This window comes from Protopterus annectens, chromosome 12.part0 (assembly GCF_019279795.1).
Source record: "Protopterus annectens isolate FY-2018-M chromosome 12.part0, PAN1.0, whole genome shotgun sequence".
In the NCBI taxonomy this organism is placed as follows: Eukaryota; Metazoa; Chordata; order Ceratodontiformes; family Protopteridae; genus Protopterus; species Protopterus annectens.
The window spans coordinates 1,261,155,215-1,261,181,594 of NC_056746.1; positions in this window are offsets into that span (position 1 = coordinate 1,261,155,215).

A 26,380-nucleotide genomic window follows, 5' to 3' on the forward strand; every position below is an offset into this window, starting at 1 on the left:
TAATAGACTCAGTATGTTGTATGCTGCCTTAAGCAGTGTTTGAGTTTAATTCTTACTCTATTGAGTGCACTAATTCTGGCTACAGGCATTTTATTTGTGCATATTGTTTGTTATTAGCTGTGGTCGAGTAAACATGTTCTGGCACAGTTATTCTTTGGTAGCAATTACTGAAACTTCTGTGGTGGTTAGGAGTACATGACACTAAACAACTGCAGATGGAGAGCAGCTATTAATAAACTGTATGCTGTGCACAGTGAGTCACTATTAATACACTGTATGCAGTACATGGAGAGCTGCTATTATTGTACTATATGAAGTAATGCAATTATAATTTGAATATTGCTTGAACCTTCCTGATGTTAGAAAAGTCCTCAACAATCCCCTTTACTGCTTGGAGTTGGGAGGGTGGCCTAATGGTTAAGGTGTTTGCCTTACAAACACAAGGTGCAGGGTTTGAGTCTCACAAGGGATAATTGGCTAGGCTTAAAATGGCTCACAAGGGCAATTAGCTTAGTACTAATCTATGAACCTATCTATGAACCTATGCTGACAGCAGTCATCAACCACCAAATAAGAGCAACAGGCATACAGAGAGCTTTAAATGCTGATAAATGCCTCCTTCAGCCTTTTTGGAAGGAAAACTTTGCTCTTGCTCTTCTGTGGTGGCCACTGTCTATGTGGCAATGGAAGGTGAGCTACAGCTTTCAAAGATGTAAAACACTTTGCACTCCTTCACATTTTTCTCTCACTTCTGCTGCACATGAGAGCAGATAAAGCTCAGTGCACAACAAAGAATTGTGATTCTTTGTCTGATCATAATCCATTTTTTATGTATCCTTGACATGAATGTCAAGATTAAATTCTCATAGTGAATTTCTTGACATCCCTGTCCCAAACACATAAGCTATTTATGATCCAAGACCCGGTTATAATCTATGTTGACCAAGTAGCAAATATTTTGTTTCCATTTAAACAGTCATAAAAAATTAGAATTATTTTCATGTGATGTCCTGTAAATATTTTCATTAGCTTATGCATAAAGTGTGTGTAGCTATCACCAAACAAGAAGTCCTGTTTGGTGCCCATATAAAACCTTTTTTCATTGCAGAGATCAGTGCTTCGATTATGGTATAATGCTCTGGTTGCAGGAACTATATAATATAATTTTGGTTCTAGGACTGATTTTTTTTTTGTTATATATTACTGCATGATGTGTGATACAAAGGAATGATAGCTCAACCTGGGAGACGTGAAATATGAGGCATAGCAGAAAGCCTGATCTGCTTGTTTTCCTGTGTTACGCACAGAGATTTGATGTGCCTAAAGTACTCATAGCTCTAAAATGTGCCACTGTTGGTGATTCTTAAACTATACATGATTATTGTTTTTTTAATAAAGTATTTACCTAAGGCATTTTTTTAGTAGTTGAAGGTATACACATGGGCTTTGGATAAATGTGAAGCCTCTATTTGATTATTGTTTTTTCACTGTTCACAGCAGAATCTTCTGTTTGTGTGACTTTGTAACTGGTTTTGCCATATAGTACGTTACAATTATTACAGTTTTTTTTACACCATTTAATTTGTCTGTTCTGGCTCAGCACCTAATTGGCTCTTAAAAGCCAAGCCTGACCCTTCGGCTCATGGCTTCTCTCTTCTTCAAAAATCCCAGATTTTCTCACCTGTATAAAAGGCCCACAACAATACTGTCAGGCTAAGCGCAGTATAAGAGAAATCAGAAAATGCAAAACAAAGACTAAAAAGCTAACTTTAGAGCGGATGGAAAGAAAATGACATTGGAGTTACTGTGGAATGCCAACCCAAGGCTGACAGAAGTTCAACAACAGAATATAAAAACCAGTCCCAAATAACCACAAAAACATAAAGCCAAGACTAGAAAAACAATGCACCACCATCAAGATCCTCCATGAGCAGATGACACAGTAACCAAGGACTGTGCCTTCTAAGATAAACACTTAGGGGGTGTTATGAAACAACTAGTTCAAGGAGGGGGGGGACAGGGGTAGTTTTTCTAAAATATAGCTGAGGGACCATGGTGGGGTAAAGTCCCTCCTGGGTGTTCTAAGACAAAAGACTTCTTTTAAAAATTGTTTTACTATTAACTGTGAATACGGAGGAGGATCTGAAGGTAGACAGGCTGAGTTAGCAGAAGCATGAGCCTATAAAGATGCATAGGATAGATACACATATTTTATAGAGATATGACAGATAATTTAAGATCTGTGATTCTCTGACTACATTTGGGTACTATTTCCTGGATAGGTACTAAACGAAGAATAGTTTCCATTTTGGAAGGTATGATTTCCTAGTTACCTTCATAACATTTAGCATGTTCTCTGAGAACATGTGCCTGAAAGGGGATAAGAACTAGAGCATCCAAGCTGCCAGCCTTTGTGTGGTCAAGCTACGGTGCAGTATGGACTCTATTTTGTTTTCTCTTTTGGGGTCAAGGAGTCTAAATTCGGAGGCAACATTTTTTGTTTGTCCTTGTTAGGCATTCTAGGAATAAAAAATAGTGATAGTTGGGCTTGAAAGGGGTATCAGTATAACTTCTGGTCTCTCTCTCTTGATCTTCAGAGAGTCAGGGGTAAAGGAGGGAAAACAAAGATAATTAGACCTGTTTAGCTCATGAATGAGGCATCTGTTTTCCAGACTGCTGAAACTGCTTATCCTGCAGTAGAACTTTTTCACTGGCAAAAAAAAAAAAAAAAAAGTCTACTTGTGGCATATATATTACTTGTTGGGCAGAATAATTTCCCTGTTTAACATCTGTTCATCTGATCCACAATCTGCTCAGACTGTCCACCAACACATTCTCCTGTGATGGAATGTAGGCTGTCTTGGGGGTCAAACCTGCTTCTTGAGCAATTTCCCACACCTGAATTGCCAGTCTGCAAAGAATGTAACTGTAGCCCCCTCAACCCCTGTTTGTTCATATACCATGTAACACTGGTGCTGTCTAAGGATTCAGAGGATCACCTGCGCACTGCGCACTATTCTTAAAGTCTTAACAGCCATCATTCCTTTCATGTTTTTCATGCATTTCTCCCAAATGTCCTGGACTTCAATCACTCCATGTGCTCCCCAGGTCAGGTCTAAGAAATCTGTAGGGATGTCAGGGTCACTAGGTTGTCCCCGCATCTTCTACAATAAAAATTCTCTCCTTATGTAATTATGTAAGATGGAAGGGGAGTAAGGTAATCCAGTGCTGACCATGCTGACACCATATGCTCAAGTACCAATGCAGCTTTCTCATAGTCTTGCCAGTAGGATCATGTGAATGCATGATCTCATGTACCCAGAATCCTGAGAAATCCCCTTGTCAAACTACAGTCTTTATCCACGACTGTCTGAAAACAATGGGCCAGACACAGCATCTTGACTTCTGGAAGAAAGGCCCTCATCTGCTCCACAGCTAACAATGTCATCAAAAATACCACTTTATTTGAAGACTTCAAGCTCAACTTGTGGGACACAGAGTCTTTCTGAAAGCATGCCTGGGTGAACTGCAAGGCCTTCTCAACTTCCTCCATGGAATCTGCTTGAATCAGGTAGCCATCCAGTTATGGGTAAACAATGATGTCCTTTGTTCTGCCAAAGGCTATTACTGGTACCAGGCAGTTTGTAAAGATGCTGAATACAGTAGGCAAATCAAAGATTAATGAAGTAAAACTCAAAAAGATCTTCCCAGCTAGGAATCCTAAGAGTTTTCAGTAGGGCATAGCAATAGGAACATGAAAGTAGGCATCTTTTAGGTCTGGTGGCTAGGAATACTTAAGATAACTAAGGCAAAATGTACTGAATGGTCAGCATTTCCAATTTTGAAATAATTAAGAGCTTTATTCTGGAGGGGTCCAACATAGGTCTCCATGTACCCTTCACAAAGAAGAGCCTTTAATAGAATTTTATGTTTTCTTCCCTTCTGGTACTCTCTCTGTAGTGCATTCAACAAAGGAATCCCTGAGCAGGTATGAGACAAGGGCTACCTGTTCTTTTGTTATGGGAAGAACACCCCCAAATTTTGGCAGGTCTTGAAATTGTATCTTGACACCCTTCCTTGTCTTAAGATATTCAGGACCCATTAGTACTGAATGATGGCCTCCTACTCTCTTACAAACAGTCCCAGATGCCCTCCTAGCCTTATTGGAGATGGGAGGAAAGTGGTCCAGGTTAGGGTTTAGGGAGGGGTAACAGGAAAAATTTTAGAAGTAGGAGAAGCCTGGTTGAGTCATGGCTGCTCCCCTCAGCAAGTCCCGGACCTGGAGGCTACCAAACATTTCTTCAGGTTTTGCTTGCCATACTTTTCTGAATTTGGATCATTTTCCTCTGTTGGGCTTGCCTGGGGTAAACACTTAGAAGGCTAATTCCTGCTGAATCTAGGTGATCATGAATGAAAAAGCTGCTTTTTTGACTGGATGGCCTTACCTTTTTCCACCAGTCTTCAAAAGACACCTTCCGTGGGGTAAGAGGAGGGGGAGTTCCACCTGTGTCCTCAGCCTGGCATGACTCCAAATAATTCACCCTACTACTGCTGACTAGCATAATGCATCTGCTGCATCATAGCTACACTTTTTGGAGTACCTTACAATCTGGGGTGATAGGTTAAAGAATTCAAGAATATACTGATGCTTTTCCAAGATGACTGCACACTGATCAATAGCTTAATTTCAGCTCTCCCAGTGTGAAAAAAGAAACAGATAAGGGCCAGTGACTCTGCCTGTTTTAGTAAAATTAAATTACTTGCTAGTAAGTACAATGCCTGAATGCCAACAAAGAAGAAAGTTAGCCTGAAAGAAAATAAACTATCAAAGGTGCAGAGGAAATACTGACTGTAAAGAATCCTGTAACTGTTCAGCTGCCAACTTTGGTACAAGAGATGGCTTCAATAAATTCAGATGAAAAAATAAGTCAAGTGTGCTCAGATCTGATTAAAATAAACGAAACAGAGAAAAGGTGCAACAACTCAAACAACAAAAGGCTAGAAAAAAGAGAAAAAGCTTTAAACAGCTAATTAGATGCCAGAATCAGAGGTCAAAATGAAGAAAGGGCTGGCTGGAGTACAAGTCTGCTCAAGAAGAGCAATTTCAAAAATTGGTAGTTAGCGAAGAGAGCACACAAAGAAAACCAGAGATTGCCTGCTGCACCAGAGAATCTGGAAGGAATAAACCATATTAATTTTATGAAAGCAAAATAAGTAACTGGACTGGTATTCCACAGCAGGATTTCTTAACTTAAAGGGCATATTGTGTGTATGCTCCAAACCTGGCTAGGAGAATGCAGCTAAGACCTGCATCAGTAAAGATGCAATCATACCGGTAGAAAGGGTTGACCTTGACAAAATTATGGCAGAATGGCAAAGTATTAAAAATTGAAGACTGCAGAGTGTTTGTTGAACATGATTATTCACTGTATACCAGGCAGAAGAGAAGCAAATTTATCCCAGCAATCAGGGAATGTCAAGAGGCAGATGTGAGTTTCAAGCTGCTGTATCCAGTTGTCTTCAGAATATTTTTATACTGGAGGATCAAAGCCATTTTTTGATGCAGAACAAGCTAAGGGAGAATACAAAGGTTTGTCCAACAAGAGATGAGCTCATCAAACAGAAGGGGACTCTGCTTCCCATTCTGCTGATGGTTAGGCTCATAGAGAGACTTTGCCAATGAAACCTTTTCAAATGTTCCAAAGGAAAATGCTTCAGAGACAGAAAAACACACAGGAGTTGACTAAAAGAATTGGGAGTACTTTGGACTTGAACTGGAGTCTAGAGTGGCGGGATGGAGATAAACAGAAAGAAGACCAGAAACACTGAAATTGCTGAACAAATGTGAGACTATACAGCATCAATCAAATTTGTGAACTATGGCGTTACAAAAAAAAAAAGTGGCTGAGAAAGACTGGATTGTTGTTGACTTTGTTAAACTTGTTGGGAGACTGACAGGCATATGCCCCGCTTCATGTCATGAATACTTGGAAGGACACTAAATTGGTGAAAGACGCAAGAAGTTAAACATTTTTTCTTCTTAACTATATTTGTATAAAAAATATGATATAAATTGCATGTTATATAAGTAAAGTATTTTCAGTGACTATTGTATGAGATAAAGATACTAAAGTAAACGAGCAGTTTTTCTCATTTATTTTTAAGAAATGCAAGCATTACAATGTAAACAGAGAAGAAAGGTTGGACACAAGCAGATTTAAGTTAATAGGTTGTAATCTTGAGCTGCTAGGGTGGAGGATGGGGTGCAAAACTGCACTGATTATAATACATGTAGAATTGAAATGTTTTCTTTTGCATAGGTGAATGTCTGAATTAAAGCCCTTGGCCTAATCTAATGACAAGTTTTTTTTGTGAATGCAAGTAGGTATTAAAATGAGAGCCTGCAATGTAGTAAATAGTGTTCTTCATGCAAATAAATAATCAGTGCCAGTTGAGAAATCTGGAGCTGAGGGCAGCTCAATGTTTTTTCTTATTTTTTCCATGGAAACAAGCTGACGTAAGATGACGACAATAAATTGAGAGGTCTAAACATTGTTTACTGATAGAAATGTAAAATTAAAAGGTACAAGGGCAAGCAGTTGTTTGGTAAAAATGTTTGAAATTATTGGATGTGAATAACAGCAGCTTTTCTGGGAACTAAATACTTTAGTGCATTTACTAGAACAATGTAAAATTAAGCTTTATTTAAACATAGCCAGTGCACTTTTTCTTAAAGTTAAAAGTTAATGTTTTCTGAAAACATAGAAATTGTTTTTCACATTTAGACGGGAATAAAGATAAAACAAGAGCAGACAGCAATTGAGACTTTACCAAGATGGCTGCATTCTGAGTGACAACTTGATTTCAGCTCTCCTAGTGTGAAAACAGAAACCCAGAAAGGAAAGCAAGGCTAGTATGTGCACTGCCTGGATGCCAGCAAAGAAGAAATTTACAGAACCTTAAAGAAAATCAACCACAAAAGGTGGGGAGAAAACACTGGCTGGGAAGGATCCTGCAACTGCTCCAGCAAAAAGCAGTTTGAGCTTCAGCTTTCGTGCAATGCACGACCTCCAGTAAACTACAGGAGAAATAAGTCAAATGTGCTCGATTAAAATTAATGAAACACTGAAGGAGTATATCAACTGAAATAACACAAGGTTGGAAAAATGGATGAAGCTTTAAAAACAGTGGTTGAAATGAAGAAAAGGATGGTTGAGTATGTGAGTGCTCAAGAAGAGATGTTTCAAAAAATGGCAGACTTAGAGGACAGAGCACATACAGAAAACCTGAGATTTTCTGCTGTACCAGAGAAAATGGAAGGAACAGACTGTCTTCATTTTCTGAAACCACAAATAAGCAACTGGCAGGAGTCATTAAATGAAATGGCATATTGTGTATATACTCCAAACCTAACCATGAGACAGCAGCCAAGACCTCTAATAATAAAGGTGCAATCCTACCAGCAGAAAGACTCAGACAGACTATGCCAGTGAAACTTTTTCTAATGTTCCAAACTAAAATACTTGAGAGACCAACAAAAGCACAGAGTTGACTAGAAAAACCAAGAGTACACTGGAAATGAACCACAGACTGGAGTTGGGAGATGAGGATCAACAGGAAGAAAAGCAGCAACTTGAAAAGTAATGAATAAATGTGGGATTACAAAGCATCAATCACATTTGCGAAATACGGCAGAACAAGAAAACTGGGAAATATTGGACTTCTTTGACTTTGCTAAACTTGTAGGGGACTCCAAAGGATATGCCCAACTTTATGTCACTAATGTTTGGAAAAACATTAAGGAGGGAGAAAGGGCAACTGTAAATAAAACAACCTTTGTTCTTAACAGTATTTTTATAAAACATAACATATACTGCATGTTATACAATAAAGCATTTTTAGTTATTTTTGTGTGTTACAGGGATACCAAAGTAAACAGGGGACCTTTTTTTCCCCTTCTCTTTTTCTTTTTATTTGGTTTTAAGAGATGTAGGCACTGCAATGCAAAATATGAAGAAAGCCTGGAAAAAAAGCATGTTTAAGATAACAGGCTGCAATCTTAGGTAGTTAAGGTGAGATACAGGTTGTGCAGATACATAGAGCATGAGGTAGGTAGAACTGTTATGCTTTTTCTTTTTGCATTGGGGAAATGACTGAAGTAAGGCCCTTGGCTTGATCTAACAAGTTTTAAGTGGAAGCAAGTAAACAAATGAACACAACCCTTCTTGCCTATTCTCTGTACCCCTAATTGCAGTCATGCCTATTTGCAGAATCCCCTTTCTCCATTCTCACAGTGGCTTAGTTCTTAGAATAATTTTTGCTACTTTATGAATAAAGAAGTTATACACTCACCATAACGTTCCATCTGTGTTGTCCATTTTCATTCTTCCTCAGCATATGGGTTCAGATCCAATCATTGGATCCAAAGTGGCTACTGTTTCACAGCTCATGGATACTATAAGCTCTCGAGCTCCTCCCTTACCCATAATGCAGCAGCCCCCCTCACTCCCCAGATCTTGTTTGCATCTTCTTATGTATGATGGAATACATTTATAGCTTATAAGATGGAAAGTCACTATCTGGAGCTCAAATAGAAGGAACTTTGGTTCCTCTAATTTTCACCCATTCTTCCAGAAATCCTAAAGAGTAGAGGGGTAGGGGGTTGGAGAGAGGAGAGCTCAGGAAGAATGAAAATGGAAAACACAGATACAGCATTATGGCGAGAACATAACTTCTTTATCTGATGTCAATTTTTATGCATTCCTCAACATATGGGACAGATTCTCAGCTACTTAAATCACAGCTGAAGGCTGCTCTTTTTCTTAAGACCAGATCCAATTTTTAATAAGTAATAAATGTATGAGGACTGACCCAAGCTGCAGCCACACAAATATTGCCCAAGGAAGTCCTGGAGAGAAAGGCTGATGAAGTTGCCATGGACCTGGTTGAATGGGCTTTAAGGGCTTTGGCAACACAAGATCAAACTTTTTATAAACAAAAGAAGTACAATCTGTCACCCGTTTTGATAAAGTTACTTTCAAAACTGGTTGACCCAATCTAATTTCTGAGAAGGGCACAAATAATTGATCTGATTTTCTAAACTTCTCTGATCTGTGAAGATAAAAACATAGCTGTGAACATCTAATAAGTGTAAAATGCATTCAACTTTGTTTATAGAATTTGGAAAGAATACGGGAAGGTTAACAGTTTGATTCATGTTAGATCCTGACATCACCTTAGGAAGGAAGAAAGTACTGGTTCTTAAAGACACTCTATCCTTATGAAAATTTAAATAAAGAGGCTTGCAGGGTAAAGCTTGAAGCTCTGAAACTCTCATAGCTGATGTTATGGCTATCAAAAAAATAGTTTTCCAAGTCAAGTATTTCAGTTCACATTTTGCAGCCGATTCAAATAGTTTTTGATTTAAGGCCTGTACCATTAAATTCACATACCAAGGTGGAGTAGGGTCCTTAAAAGGTGGTTTGAGTAGAAAGAAACCTTTTATAAAACCTTTACAAAGATGTGAGGAAGCCAAAGTAGAATTAACTCCTATATCAAAACTGGAAATAGTAGTAAATGGAACCTTAACCATAGAGGAACTAACCCCTTCATTAAAGCTAGAAGCAAGGAATTCTAGAATTTTATATATAGGTGCTTAAAAGGGTGACAATCAGAAGGTTGAAGTGGGTTCGGTCAAACTCACTTAAGTCGACATCTGGAGTCGGAACGGCGACAATGTTGAACCCAACATTGTCGAAGTACGAATTTCACCCCCATCTCAACCCAGCTTAAAAGCTGTTATGAGGTTTATGGCAAGTCGTATTTCAACAATGTTTAAATTCGACATTGGGTCGATGACCTCATCATGCGATTGGGGTCAGGTTCGAACTTCTGATGGTAAGTAAACCTGCTGAAAAAAGGTTTGTGTCCTGTTGTTGTGCCCAAAGGACAAATCTTTTCCATTTGCTTTTGTAAATCTTTCTAGTAGAAGGTTTTTTGGAAGATGAAAGAATGTGGAGTACTGGATAAGAGAGCTTAGGCTGCCTGGCTATCAAAGGAACTGGAGAAACCATGCAGCTAATTTTAGGCCAAACTGTCTGGGTGAGTCATATCTGTCTGGTGAGACAGAAGGCCTGAATTTGGATCCAGATCGTAGGTGAATAAACTAGATGAGACCAAAGAAAGGGAAAACAAATCTGTTGAGGCCAATAAGGGGCAATGATGATGACTTTGCTCTTCAATCTGGATGCTTTCTGTAGGAATTTGGGGATTAAGGGGGTTGGGAGATAAGCATAGAGGAGACCTGGGGGCCAACTGTGAAGGACAGCATCTCTTGATGACTACCCTGGTGGAGGGATTAGGGCAAAGAACCTGTTGCCATTTGTTGTTCAGGGGAACACTCATGAGGTAATAAAATGGATCTGCTCAACTTGTTTGCTATCAGATTAGATTTCCCCAGTATATGAAATGCTATCAGAAACTGATTTGAAGAGTCTGCCCATTGCTACACTCTCATAGCTTCTTGACACAGAGGGTAAGATCTGGTTCCTCCTTGTTTTTGACGTATCATACTACAGAGATATTTTCCATTTGAACTGCAATAGTCCCAGAAGGGAGACAGTCTTGGAATGCTTACAATGCTAGGAGTACTGCTCTCATTTCCAGCACACTGATATGCAGGTTGGCCTCTTTGGGGGACCACACACCTTGAACAGTCTTCCCCAAGAAATGCCCCTCCACCAATCTGGGAAGCGTCCATGGTCACTATGGCCTTGGGCTGAGAGGGGACGAATGGACAATCCTGTGATATTTGATCTGAATGAATTCACCACCACAGTTATTTTTTGCAGGCTTGACTTATGCTGATTTTGGTGGACACAGGTTACCAAAGAATTGACCATTGGGTTGCTAACTTCCACTAAAGAATCCTTATGTGGTGTATTGCAAGAGGTGGTACAATTGCTAGGGATATTGATCTCAGGGTCTGTAATATCTTTCGGGCTGGCAATACCAATTTCCTTAGAATCTTTCTGACTTGGAAATGAATGGTTGAAAACTTCGGTAATGGGAGTAATGCTGTCATAAATGTTGTGTTGGAAATGGCTCCTATAAATTCTAATGTTTGAGATGGTTATAGTTAAGATTTGTTGTGGTTGATTGTGATGCCTAGGTTGGAAAAAATCTAGAGCACACAGTTTTGAGCTGCTATCAGCAGATGCTTAATTGAGGTGGTTAGGAGCCAGTTGTCTAGATACAGCAACACTCGGAATCCGTACAGTCTGAAGTTAGCCACTACTAAATGCCATGAATTTGGTGAATACCTGGGGGGGCTGTGGTGAGACAGACCAAAGGGCAGTACTCTGAATTGCTAATGACCAGCCCCCAGCCAGAACTGTAGATATCTCCTAGACCGTCTGTTCATTTTTATGTGATAGTATGTGTCCAGAAGATCTAGTGAGCACATCCAGTTGTTCTTGTGCAGGAAAGGCAAAATGGACTGAACTGTGACCATCCTGAATTTGGTACACTGAAATTACTTGTTCAGATTGGTGAGATCCAAAATTGGCCTCCAATCCTGTTTTCTTTGGCACTACAAAGAATCTTGAGTAAGTTTCTGACCCTCTCTGGTCTGCGGGGAGCTCTTGGATGACTCTGTTTTCTAATAGCTTTTGAATTTCAGAAGCTGCTGTTTTCCTCTTACTGGGTGGAACATTGGGAATTTTGTTTTGTAGTGGTAGGGAAAAGGGAATTATATAACCTCTAGAAATCCTCTGCATCCAAGTATCTTTTGTTGCATCTAGCCAGGCTCTCTGGTGCAGTGATAAGTGACCTGACTGCTTCCAGAGGTGGGCAATCAGGTCTCCTTTCAGGAGCACTGATAGGGGTTCTCAGAAGAATCATCTCTGGATCCCTAGTTTTGTGGGCCTCCTCTGCTGCATGGGCGGTGTTTACTGTTTGAGTTCCCTCCTCTGCCACTAGGGAACTCTCTCTGGGTCATGGAAAGGACCCTGTGATTTCCTGTACCACAGCTTTCAACCACCTCATTGATTCCTGGAAAAGGTTCTTTTAGGGGTCGAAAAATGTACTTCACAGCAGACAGGATCTTACCATCTTTCTCGCACCTGGAGAGTATCTCTTTCACTTTAGAGATGAATAATGAGCTTCTGTCAAAGGAAGCACTGACGAAGGATGACATGAAGGGCTCCGCAAAGTCACACAGACGCATCCAGGCATGTCTCCTACTGGAAATGCCTGAACCCGCCTCTCTTAAGGCTCCTTCAGTTGCATGTGAAATAAGACTCGTAGAGGAATTTGAGATAGACTGAACAGTCGCTAACTGTGAAGCAAAAGAAGACTCTGCCTTTGCAGTACTAGTCCCTGAAAGAGATTTTGAGAGTTCCATGATCAAATTCCTCTGTAATCTGGTAAAATGTGCCAAGTAATTCAGGGACGTGAGAGCAAAGGTCGCTGATGCATACACACAAACTTCCTAAACCTGTCCAGCACCCTAGACTCCATGTTAGGGTGATAAACAGAAATCTGTTATGTGAATTCTTTCTTGGTGGCTGGTGCCATGACCATAGCATTCACTGGTATCCCTTTGTTCCTAAATCCCCTTCTCTTTGGTAATGCCAGGATCCTATCTGGTCTCTTAAGGATCAGCTCTACAGGATCTGGTTCCTTCCATGCCCACTGAGAGATCAAATCAATGAGCTCATCAGTGAGTGCAGTCACCCAGGAAGTAGATGGGCCAATACCAAATGCCTCCAGGAATACCAAGGGAATATCAATTCTTCTTGAGAAGGAATGTCAGTAGACCAACCACCCCTCTGTTTTTGGATCTCTAGAATGTCTTTGAATGAGACACTGTCAGGTGGTGATCTTGGGGACCCTGCCCTTCATCAAAATCAGTATCTTCTGTGACTGACTCCTGAGGGGAGTCCAAGTGCCTCCTCTTGCACTTCCTCTTCCTAGGGACTTCTTTGGTGGGATGTTCCGGAGAAGTATCAGAAGAGATAATTATGCTCTATGGGGTCACCTGGAGACTTTGGACTGGTTGTCCCTGTGGAGTAGAATGCTGATGCTCATACCACAAAGACATCTGAGAAACAGAAGAAAGATCTGAGGGGGTGGAGCCAACTGATCTCTGGAAGAGAACACACTATCACTTTGAAGGCAGAATGTCCTGGGGAGAAAGAAACTATTGGTGCCAAGAAGGCATGCCTCTGGACCAACAGTTCCCTCTAACCAGAAGACACCACACCCGAGGCAGGGTCGGAGCCCAGCTATTGAATGGTGTGGCTCTGAGGGGCAGAGATGGCTCCAAAAACTTCAGAGTTGACTCTAACATCTTGGATCTGACAACAAAGCTTCAGGTCCAAGAGCCACACAGCTCCTAAACAGTCAGAGCTGGCATGCTCAGAGAAGACACTGGATCTGAAGAAAGAGGAAGCTTCAGATCCAAAACAGATGTTCCAAGAGTTTCAGATCCAAGGGCTCAGAAACCAAAGGATGCATCAGAGAAGGAGCCACAACTGGTGGGATTGTAAGAACAGATGTCTCCTGACCCACTGTGGTAGGACCCGGGAGAACTTCCATCTGAATTTGTGTTGAAAGAAACATCCTCATCACTCTGTCCACATCCACTTCAGTCTTCTGGACAAATGGGAAGAAGCAATGGAGGGAGATCTCTGTCTTTCCAGGAAGGGCAATGGGAGCCTAGAGGGAACCAGATCCATAGAAGATGCATATCTTGTTCTTGGTAGATGTCTGGATTCTGAATGGGTCAGATCTGAAGAGACGGATCTGCTGCCTGAAGTTGCTGGCTCTGAAATTTTCTGAGTTTTTGTCAGAGGCTCCAATGTCGGATCTGAAGAAGATTTTGAAGAGCTAGGATGCTCTGAATGCCTCTTTTTTGCCTTCTTTTTCTCATGCCTAGAGCTTTGACCTACAGTTAGTGGCTTTCCAAAGGTTGGGGGAAGAAGCCCTTTGAGAATCAATTTATTTTTTCTATTAGAGCTCTTGGATTAAAGACTTTACATACGAAGCATGAAGCCTGCAAATGCTCCTGTCCCAAGCAATAAACACGACGATTATGAGAATCAGACAAATGAATCTTATGTTCACATTTGATGCATTTTTTAAACCCTTAAGGTTTATCTGCCATGATAATAGCCAAGTGCAGTACCACACTAGAATGATACAATTAAGCAGAGAGAAGTGCTACTACTAATTACAAAATTTTTAATAATTTTTTTTTTTAGAATCAGAAGAAAAAAATACAATACAGCTAGCAGCAATGGCATTTAGAAAATACTGACAAAGGATAATGGAAAAAAGGAGAATTACCAACTATGGTAAACAGAATTACTCAAAAATGAATAAGAAAAACACCCAATACTATCCTGAAGAAGAAAGAGGAAGAAATACTGATAAATGGTAGGGAGAAAGATTAAAACTACCAGATGCAAGTACAAAGGTAAAAGGAGGAAAACTATAAGACAGAAAAGACACAAAGAATAACATCATATTCTCACAACAAATACACTTGAGAGGTGTAGACGTCTGTTCACAATGGCAACAAATGAGATCTGGGGAATGAGGGGGACTGCTGCATTATGAGTAAGGGAGGAACTTGAGAGCTTGTAGTGTCCATGAACTGTGAAACAATGGCTGAATTGGATCCAAGAATCAGACCCTAACCCATATGTTGAGGAATGAATGAAAATTGACAACATCAGACATATTCTTTCTTAATTTCTCCAAATCTTTTGAGTTTCTAATACTATGACAGGAATGGACCCCATTCCTAAGTCAAAGTCAGATTAAAGTTCATGAAATTAGTATTGTTTCAATCTTTGATATCAGCCAAAAGTGCTCTTCACAGCACTCACAATGTGCCCAGTAATGACTCCTGCAATTCATACAGGGTTACATGGATTGGTAACACATCTAAATACGATTGTCAATTATTTTCTATAAAACCTGTTTCTCCAACTACTATTGGAACTGTCTGAGTATCTTTCTTCCACATTGCTCTCATTTCTGCCTGCAGATTCTGATATTTTATGACTTTGTCTCTCTCTCTCTCTCTCTCTACGCAAGACACTGTAGTCACTGGGTGTAGCAATTTCAATGATCAATGCTACGTCTGTTTTCTTTTCTTGGACCACTATATCCGGTTTGTAGCATCTATTTTTGAACTGTTGGTAATGGGTGATCCCATGTGATATAAACCATCATTTTCTGTGATGCTTTGTGGCTCGTTTCCAGTGTTTTTCAGCCACTTCAGTACCATAATGTGTGCACAATCCTCAGTGCAACAGTCTTGCCACATTATTATGCCTTTCAGTATACAGTCCTTCTGCCATTAGTATGTCACAACCGGCAATGAGGTGTGTGACTGTTTCCAATTCAGTTTTCCAAAACCTACATTTGTCTGTTTCTCCCACATGTTCAATGGACTTTGTAAACCAGCGTGCAAGCAGAACACTATCTTGGGCTACCAATATGAACATTTCATCTCTTGGTTTGAATTTGCCTCTCTTTAACCATTCCTGTGTTCATTCCTGATCAACATGAGTTTTTTTCCAGAAGTTTTCTATACTTGCAACTATATTTATGATTTTTCCACATTCCTTGCCTTCTCATCTGGTCCTTCACCTTATATTATTTTGTTTTTTGGCACATTCAGTTACTGCCTGATTTTTATCTACTTCTGGTTTGATTTCCATTCCTGCTTGATGCTGATATGCTTCTGCTAAATTAAGCAGAGAAGTCATCTTAGATTTATTCTCCTGTTTTAAATCTTTCACTACACATTTGGATCTTGTGAGGTCAGCAGAGGTGTGTGGAGTCCCACGACTGCAGATCTATACATGTAATCAAGTTCAAGGTGGCCCATCCCTCCTTTGGAATGGGGAATATATAATCTTGGTATACACTGATTTTTATAAATCATTTGGTGAGCATGAAACATCTTTCTTGTTTTCCTATCTAATCTATCCAAGACATTTTGGGGCCAGTCAATCACTCCAAAAATGTAAGTTAGGACAGGAAGAGCAAATTGATTTATAGTTTGGATTTTTTTCCTAGATGTCAACGCTGTTTTCAGAATTAATTTAAGTCTTCTAAAGTATTCCTTACTAAGTTTTATTCACATGTGTTCATGTTTTATTGTTGATCCTTCATCAATTCCCAAATATTTATACACTCCCTCTTGCTCAAGTTCTTTTATATCACATTCTTGTCCCAAACTGATGTTTTCCTCGTGCTGCAGTTTTCCTGCTTTAAAGATTGCTTTTACACACTTATCCAAGACCAAATTACATTCTTATATCATCTGAAAAAGTTTTGACAACCTGCGGTTGTGCTTCCAGTTCCTCATCTGAAGAGCTATATAATTTTAAATCATCAACAAAGAGAAGATGAGAAGTCTTTACACTTTGTTGATATTTAGGAGCCAAATTGTAGCCATGGCCTACGTTGTTAAGTAAACAGCCTAATAGGTTAATGGCAAGGCAGAATAGCAATGGTGGCAGAGAGTCACCCTGGAATATCCCCCTTTGAATTTTTATCCCTGGGATAATAAGCTGTACTTTATCACGGCTTAACTGCAAAGTGGTCTGCCACTGTTTCATGGTCACTGTAAAGTAGTCGATCAGTGTGGGGTGTATCTCATACATTTTTAAGCATACTCTTATCCATGAATGTGGGATACCATCAAATGCTTTTCTATAGTCAATCCATGCCATACTTAAATTCCTCCTCTTTTTACAGTTCTCCAGTATGACTAACAAATGATCCTTTGTTCCATATAACTTTCTTTTCTTGCCATTTTGTTCTACTGCCATAATTGAGTTTTCTTCTAAATGACTATAAACTCTGTTGGCATCAATTCCCATGTATAGTATGTATAGTTTATATGTCGGAAGGCAAGTTATTGGTCTATAATTTTTAGGGTAGCTTGCAGGTTCATTTTTAAGGAGCATTGCTTTGCTTGTTGTTAGCCAAATTGGTGTCTGTTCGGGGTGCACATATAAATAGTTCTTACTCATGGTTAAATCCTTTTGCAAAGATGTTAGTAGTTTTAACCAAAAGTTAGGTACTGCATCTGGGCCTAGGGTTTTCCAGTTAGAGGCTTTTCTTAATTTTGTCTCAATCTCTCTGTTACTTCATCCCATTTTATATCCTGCACCTTTAAACTTCTTATTCTTTCTTTTACTTCTTCTATCCATTTAGCATCTCTGTTATGTTCCACAGGATCTTCATAGATACTTCTCCAAAATGTATCTACTTCCTCTTTTTTGGCGGTCTTTCAATTCTTTTTACCTTATTTCCCATTTCTTTACAAAATTGTTTTGGGTCATCAATAAATTGCTTATTTTGTACTTTACCTTTATATATATCTGTGTATCTTCTAAGATTTTCTGCTTGTGCTGAAATTTTTAGTTTCTTTGCGATACTGTATGATAGATCCTGGTCTGTTGTAATACTGTGCATTGCTTCAATCACATCTATCTTTCTTAGTATTTTTGTTGACCTAATCCCTCTTCTATAGTCTTCTAAGAGTGACACATCTTGTCTTAATTGCTTTATATTTTTCTCTATTCAATACTTCCATGATGGTATTCAATTTCTCCCCTTCCTTTCACTCACTACTCTGTGTTCTTGTATTAGAACTTTATCAGTTATTAATTTAGCAGCACAGTAATATATTCTGTTTACTTCTGTTAAATCACATGGATCTCTATGGACAGTTTTAATTACTGCATTCATTTGTTTTATCAGACATCTGACATTTTGGGTTTTATTGACCTTCTGCAGTCTATTTCTCTCATTGATCTTAATATATCTATCCATGTCTATTAAATCAAGCAACTCTTCTCTTAGCAGATTTTCTTTCAAACTGAGGGCACATCCCTTGTTTTCCATTTCCTGTGGACATTCTATAGAAAGTTCTATAGCATCTTCCTATGGCACCTTCTCTTTAATTTCATCCTGTGCCATCTGTTGCTCTGTCATATGGGAACTCACTGGCTTATCACTCCTCAACATTGACTGCATCAGAGTTTCCACAGTTTCCTGTTCCTTTCCTTAATGTCTAGCTTTAATTGAATGTTTATACTGATTGTGTGTGGAAGCTCCAAAATATCTTGATATGGCACCTGACCAATTGCTTTCTGTTCCACTGTTTCCCCTTAATTTGGATATCCATTGCTCTATCTTGCTGTGGTGCTTTCTGCATTCGATTTTCTACACTGAATCCTTCACTTTGCAGGTACTCCATAACCTCAGTTTCTACTTCTTTAACTTCTCCATTACTAATCTCCTTTTCTACTTTTCCTCTTTGCCTTCTTATTTTTTGTATTGTAAAGTCTTCCATGTTTACAGGTTCATAGGTAGGTAGTAGACTATCGTCCCTAGGGCCTATACAAGCTTAGCCATAACGATTCCCTGGCTATTGCTTCCCACAAATATTTACTTTCCTGGACCCCTGTCTAGCAGGGCTACTGATGTGATCCCCGGGGTGAATTTTCTATCTCCCATCCAATCGTCAAGGTTCCTCTTGGAGAGGGCCATTGAGGTGCACTGCCTGACATGTATGGGCAGCCTATTCCAGAGTATGGGGAGTCTCTGGGTTAGGAACCTATCCCTTCAGCATGTTCTATTCATCGTGATGACAAGGTTAAGATCCCTGGAGCATGTGGCTTGGAGGGATTGGGATTTCTTTAAGTGTAGCATGTCCAACAACTCTAGATTTGACATGGCCTTGCATGTTAGGCAGAGGTCGCCTCTGAGTAGGCAATATGTGACAAAGTATAGCTGGAGTTTCTTTAGATGGTCAGCATAAGGTATTTGATTTAGGCCTGTGATTCATTTTGTGATGTATTTCTGCAGCCTTTCTAGTTGTTGCAGATGTCTTGTGAGGTACATACCAAACAGGGCACTGTATTCTATGATGGGTCTAATGAGTACAGAGGGACAATGACCTCCTTTTTTCTGGATGAAAAGCCCTTAGTGATGAGGTGTGCCACATAGAAGGATTTTCTAACCGTTGTGGCTATGTAGTTATCAAAGGTGAGACCACCGTCCACCTGTGTCCCTAGATCTCTTATCACACTTTTGGTGTTTAGTGTACTGCCACCTATGTGGTAGTTCACAGATGTGTGTTTTTTCCCAAAGGGGACAGCTATACATTTTTTGGTATTTAGCTTGAGCCCATGGCTCTGGCACCAGGCATCTGTTTTGGTGAGGTCCTTTTGTAGTATATCCACATCATTTGGGGATTTAATAATGGCTCCCAGCTTGCAGTCATCTGCTAACTTTATAAGCCAGAGTCCCTTAGTGTTGGTCTGTACTTCAGAGAAGTAGATGCCAAACAACAGTGGTCCCAGGACAGAACCCTGCGGTACACCACTTGTCTAGATCTGCATTTGGAGTTGGCTACTTTTGCAGTGCATGTTCCGTCAGTAAGCCAGTTTGCAATCCGAGTGACGTAGGAATTAATACCCAGCTTAGTAAGTTTATCTATGATTCCAGAGTGGGAGATAGTGTCAAAAGCCTTTGCGAGGTCCAAGTAGTTTGTGTGAACCACCTTACCCTCATCCACGGCTCTGGAGACTGATTCGAAGGCAATCTGGTTCAGAAGGCAAGATTGGCCCTTCACAAACCCAAACTGGGTGGGGTCCAGTGTTTGATGGTTGCCAATGTCTTTGTTTATAAGTTCCATGGCCTTGCAGATCAGGCTCATCAGACCAATGGGACAGTAGTTCCCGGGATCCAAAGTGGATCCCCCTTGTGGAGTGGGATGACTGTAGCTGTGCTCAACTCTGTGGGCATGAAGCCTAAGGTGAGGCTATGATTAAACATGACACATAGGTGAGGTGCCAGTTCACTTTGTAGTTCATGCAGTACACAGCCTGGAATGTCGTCTGGTCCCATGGATGCTATATTTGGCTTTGGGGTGCACTTTTTACCTGAATGGCCATGATTACCAGAATTTGGCATTCTTTCAGTATTGAGATGGGCCCTTTAGGGGGTGAGAGGGGGTGAAGTTGGTAATGAATCTATTTGCCAGGATATTGGCAATATCCCTGGGATCAGTATATTTGGTGCCATTCTGCTGTAGCTCAGAGCAGATCTGAGTATTGCCATTTAGATTCTTCACATAGCTATAGAATGCCTTGTGGTTGTTTTTGGAATCTTTGGCAATTTTGTATTTGTAACTAGCTTTGGAAGATTTTATGAGGGATCTCAGCTTTCTACTGAGGCTGGTGAGGGAGTTTTTTTGAATCCTGGGTTCTTCCTCTTTTCTGCAACAGTTTCTTCCTTCTGTTGTACAGCTTGTTTATGGCAAGGAACCACCAGATTGGCTTTCTTTTTTTTAGAGGACAGCATCTTGGTTCTATTTGGGATGGCTCGGTCCATGCACGAGTGAATGTGCTAGTACAGCACCTTAGTGTAGGATTCCGCAGTTGAACTTCTAGTTACCATCTGCATGGGTGTCATGAAGTTTGTTAATTCTGACTTGAGAAGCATGAAGTTGGCTTTGGAGAAGTTTTTTACAGAGGTTTCCTTAAAGGGGGGTGGGATGTGGATGTCAAGGGTGATTAACTTATGCTCTGATCTGACCAATGAGGGGGTGACCACTGGTGTGGAACATCAATCTCCCATGTTGGTAATGACCAGGTCTAGAATATTGGTACCCCTGGTGGGACTATGAATTAGTTGCTCTAGGGTGTTGGAACTTATGAATTCCAAGAACCGTTGAGCAAAGGAGTTGGTACAGGAGTAGTTTTCCCGGTTAATGGCAGGGTAGGTGAAATCACCCAGTATTAGGGTGTTTGGTTGTATCTTAATATTTTCCAGTATGTTTAGAAAGGTGTAGTGAGAATCTTGGGGCATGGCGGGGGATCTGTAGCAAGATACAATTTGGATTGCAGCCTTACCTAGTGTTAGTTGCACCTGGAGAATTTCAGATGCATTGTGTTGGGCAGCTAGCCTGGAGGTGTGAATATCCTTGGTGAATATGGACACTCCTCCATCTTTGGTGTTTCAGTCCTGGTTTGGTGACCAAAAGGTGTGGTATGAGTTGCAGCCAGGTACTGCAGGGGTGCTCTCTGGAGCTTTGAACCAGGTCTCAGTTACTGCACAGATATCAATGCTATCTATTTTTAGGAGAGCCTCGAGAGAGTGGATCTTGAAGTTTAGACTTCTAGCATTAAGTAGCACTATCTTCAGATTTTGCTTGCTTATACCCGTTATGATGGTAGTTTTGTCCTTTGACCTTGCCTAAAAAAAAACACTATAGGGCTGGCAAGAGCCTTAGCCAATAACCTGAATCCCAGGGGCAACAGGCACAAACCATCTCTTGCAAAACATCATGGTTTGTCAATCATGTCGCCCCAGGCAGATACTGGATCCCCTTTGAATGACACCAGAAGCTTAGCCAATTACTGAAGTCAATCATTTTGTCCTTATACTGTGGTATCATTCTGGGCAATGGAAGGATGCTACTCAGGGCTAGGGTCATACCTGCCTGGGCTACATGATCCGAGAGCTCTTCCATGTCTCTTTTCATGTAGTTCAGCGAGTTACGTCTCAAGTCATTCACTCCAGCATGGACAATGACAGAGTCATATTTGTATCTGTTGTGGAGTGACTTGAGTGCATGCATTATGTGGCAGATCATGGCACCCGACAGGCAACTAACTGTAATTTTCTCCTTGCTCAGCCTGGTGAATGGGTATCAGTGTGCCTAACTATACAGTCACCTATGACTAAAGTGTTGAGTACATTGTCTTGCCTTAGGGGCTGCTATTGGGTGGCACACCAGTGTCGTGAGCTATGTGACACTTTGGTTGTGCTTGGGGGTGGTGTGTGTTTGCGTTTCAGCTTTGAAGGTCCTTGTTGTTTGGGCAGGTTAATGTTAAGAGCCTCCACATATGTGGGTTTTGTGTTGTTATGTGTGGGTTTTGGTGGTGTGGGTTTTGAAGGACTATATGCTGTTTGAGATGTTGTGTGTGTGTTAACCTTCTCCTCTTGACTGTCTAGCAATCTTGGCTGGAGAGAGCTTTGCTTCCAGTTTGGCTATGTAAGTGCATCTCTCGCAGGTTGTAGTGTTTGGTGGTAGGAGGAGAGAGTTGTCTGTGCACACGAGGCAATTGCTGCATTGCCCCAGTATGCCCAGATTCACCAGGTGGACAGGAGAAATCCCCGGAAGCTGACCCTTGGACATACCTGGTTAGGTGCTTTCTTTGTGTAGTACAAGAGCTGTTTTCCCTTACTTTTTGGCAAGGTTCTTGCAATTGTAGGCTGTCTAGTGCCTATGATTATTTTCTCTTTATTACCAAGGAGTGGTGAGTGCTTGTAACAAATTAAGGCTTTGTAGTGCTTTTTAGTGAGTTTCAGAGCAAGTGCTAGTCCCAGGTATACAGATTTTAGTGCTACTGCTGATAAACTAGCTAGTTCTAAGGGAAATTTTGAAGAGCAAACTTTCTGGCACCGGGAATAGTTTAACCTTAGCCCCACAGTGCACAGATGCGTGCAAATGCATGTATTTATGCCAGAAAGTTGAAAGGGATAGAAATCAGTCCAAAATGGCCAATAAAATTGCAATTTCAGAGCTGGAAACCACTCCTCTAGTGTTAGATAGGCAGTACAATGCTCCTACTCTCACTGGTAAGCAGTAGGACCTCCCTCTACCACAGCAAGGTCTGGACAGCTCTGAAAACTGAAACCAAAGTCCTGAAACCAGCAAAGCCTGGAAACTGGACTATTCTAGTTAGAAAAGGTGGGAAATTAGCAAACAAGATAACATTTTTTTTGGTTAAATCAGGCTAAACAATGCAGTTATACAGTGAATAAGCCCAGAAAGGCTAATGCACTTGAGTGTATAGCCCAGAACAGTAAACTCAATTAAAACTTTGCAAAATTAGAAATTTGAAAATTTTAACTTTTTAAATAAAGCAAGGCAAATGCACAACTGGAAAATGACTTACAGGCAGAAATACAGTGAAATAAGTATCTAGCCTAAGAACAGAAAAAAATCCACACAGTCAGCAAAAAATACAAAATGAGAACAGAGTTACCAATAAACAACCTCCACCTTGGATCTGAACCAGTTGGTAAACTTGAAATTCCACAAAGTCAGGCAGCAAAATAAAAGTTCAAATAGTTTATTCCACTTGTTAAAACCAAAAGTTCCAGCACAGTAGACAAGGAATTAGAGTTAAGCGCTTTCACCTAGGTTCAATCCCAGGCTTCCTCAGAACAAAAAATCAAAAGCCATTGGTGGGCTTAAATACCAAATCCCCCATCATGTGACCTATCCTAATCACAATTCCATACTAAAAAATAGATGGATATTCATGTACGTATGTATGAAAATATGTTATACATTTAATACAAAAATACTTATTTAAATTAACCCCACATCTGTATTACAGTCAAATGAAACAGAGACCAAGGACTGTGTAAAACAATCATTGTTCAATCTGTGAAACACTAACTATAGGAAAAATGTTGTGTAAAAAATGTGTGTGTGTATATATTTAGTATACATGTATATGTATATAAAAAATAAAAAATAATAATAAATATGCATATATTTGTTTATAAAAATGCAAAATCAAGTCATATTACCTATGAAGTTATATGAAGCTCAAGTTTTTTTGTTTTTGAACAGGTGGAGGTAGATCCTAGGGGAGGGTGTTGGGAGACTAAATTAGAATATCGCAAATTGCTTTGGCAATTAAAACTGGATGCAGGGAAGGCCCCTGGTTTAAACGACCACATTAATATTGGTAGTGTGTTGAGGATGAGAGCAGCTAGGTTACAGGTACATATAATGCATCTTTTCTTGGTTTTGGTTCGGTTATATATTGAACCAATTCTTGTTGGACTTTTTAGACCACTTTTTCTTAATTGTATAGTTTATTGGATTTTAACATCAAGACCGTGGTTGAGGTTTTTAGGTAATATGACTTGATTTTGTATTTTTATAAAGAAATATATGTATATTTTTTATTTTTTATATACATGTATACTAAATATATATACACACACATTTTTTACACAACATTTTTCCTATAGTTAGTGTTTCACAGATTGAACAATGATTGTTTTACACAGTCCTTGGTCTCTGTTTCAATTGACTGTAATACAAATGTGGGGTTAATTTAAATAAGTATTTTTGTATTAAATGTATAACATATTTTCATGCATACGTACATGAATATCCATCTATTTTTTAGTATGGAATTGTGATTAGGATAGGTCACATGATGGGGGATTTGGTATTTAAGCCCACCAATGGCTTTTGATTTTTTGTTCTGAGGAAGCCTGGGATTGAACCTAGGTGAAAGCACTTACCTCTAATTCCTTGTTTACTGTGCTGGAACTTTTGGTTTTAACAAGTGGAATAAACTATTTGAACTTTTATTCTGCTGCCTGACTTTGTGGAATTTCAAGTTTACCAACTGGTTCGGATCCAAGGTGGAGGTTGTTTATTGGTAACTCTGTTCTCATTAAGTATCTAGCCTACTTTTTAAGCTTTCTGAGAAGTGCAGGTACTACAAAATCCAAAATCAGCAAAAATTAGAAAATTCAGCAAAAAGTACTTGCAGTTAGCACAAAAAGTCTCTCTTTCTCATTTCTTGTGCTGTAGTAGACTGCAGGATGCACAAACAGGATCTGGTGATTCCTTTGCCTGTACTTCTTTTCAAATATCTTTGGTGCTGCTCTTTTGTATTGGTTAGTTTTTCTTTCTCATTTGCATAATTACACCATAGTAAATTGCTTTTTCTTTCCCATGTACATATTTCCTCTTCAGATGTTTCCTGTTCTTTCTGTTTCTCCTTACTTTGAGGACTCACTCCATCATGCTGTGATGTAACCTGTATTAGACCTTCTACACCAAATCCTTCAATTCGCAGGCACTCCATAACTTCAACTTCTATTTTTTTTTTAACTTCTACTTTACTAAACTTCTTTTCTACATTCCATCTTTGTGATATTTTTTTTTTACTGTAAAATTTTCCATATCCGTCTGCCTTTGCCTGTATTTCTCTTCGAATATCTTTGGGGCTGCCTTCTTTATATTGATTAATTTGACTTTCTTATTTGCATAAATATTGCACCATATCAAATCTCTCTTTCTTTCTCATGTCCACATTTCTTTTTTATATTGTTGAAATATCTCTAGGTTTTGTTGTTTATATTTTTGCACTTCCTCAGATGCTTTTTTTTCCAAACAGATCAAAGTTTCTTGATCTATATACTGTTTTTCACAAATATGTTGTATTAATGAATGCAAATTTTCATTTGAAACTTCTGACAGTTTTTCTTGCAGAAGTATTTTTCTTTCCTCTAATGTCTCTCTCAATCATTTTGTATATCTTATGTCTGGAAATTCTGGGCTTTTTAAATAATACTAACAATACATAATTTTTTCTTATCCTCAATAGTCCACTCTATCGTCTTTATGGCTCTTCTATGGCCTATCAGTTTTTGTGATTTTTGTGGACTACTACTTCCTTCTACAATAGGGGGGTCATCCTCCCCCTGGGTCTGGCCTGGCCCCGTTGTAGGAATGCTTCTGTATTTTGAGGATTCTACACTGTCATTTTTTCCAGTCCAGGCACCAGTGCACTTACCAGGATTGGGCACTTTTTTATCCTGGGTGTTGTGCACCCAGCTATCTCTCTTAATTTGTGACCTACTTCTGTCCATTATATATGCTATATAAATACAGTGTATATATCAGTGTCTTCTTGGTGACATTTTGTAAAAACAGGGTCCACCTTGCGAAGGTACTCACCAAGACTTGAGGATGAATTCAATTTCAGCACTACTCCTCCCCTTTGCTTGCTGAATTTTCATCTCTCCATTCAGACTCCCTGTATGGCTGTTATTCTCCTTAAGGATATGCATCCAAAATCCAATTCTCTTCTTATTCCTTGACCACCTCCAACTCTTCATCATCCTTTTCCATTTTGAATTACAGCTTTCTGCTTGTGTTATGTATATGAGCTGCAACTGAGCAGCTCTAAAATATACCTTCAAATCAGGTAATCCTAAACCACCTTATTATATTGGAAGGATAACTTATCCCTCTTGACTCTGGTTCTCTTCCCCTTGTGGATAAAATCCTTGAACTCTTTATTAGTTACTGTCCAAAACATCTCCTCTGGTTGATAAAAAAATATGTCTGACTGGTATATAAAACTAAAAGGACTAAAAACATTTCCATTGCTTGTATCTTGCTATCCATATCCAAACCAAGAGCTTCCAGTTTTTGTGTTAACTTTTGTTTGGTGTCTCCCCACATATCCTTAGTTGCCATAACAGAATCCTGTTTAACCCATACTCTCAAATA